Here is a 310-nt window from a genome sequence, read left to right on the forward strand (position 1 = left end):
CAAGGGGATCAGTCGCATCCACTTGAGACCCGGCACGGAGAACGTGCGTTGTCCGTCTCCAGCCAAGGTCTTCCCTCCCACTCGGCCAGGAGCCTTGCCAGGCCTCCTGGGTCTTGCTGGGAGTTTTCCGCGGTTCTTTTTGCTGGCTGCCGTTCTTGGACGGCGAATGCTGCAGGGAGCGCTTAAATCCAAACGCTTCCACTTTCCTGCGGGTGCGTGTGGAAATGTTTCTCTGTCCTGAAAGCTGGCTTGCGATCATCCCTCGCTTTGTGCGTGTGCCTGTCCAAAATGAATGTGCAGCTCTTGGGGT

This window comes from Eurypyga helias, unplaced genomic scaffold (assembly GCF_000690775.1).
Source record: "Eurypyga helias isolate BGI_N326 unplaced genomic scaffold, ASM69077v1 scaffold33422, whole genome shotgun sequence".
NCBI classification, from domain to species: domain Eukaryota; kingdom Metazoa; phylum Chordata; class Aves; order Eurypygiformes; family Eurypygidae; genus Eurypyga; species Eurypyga helias.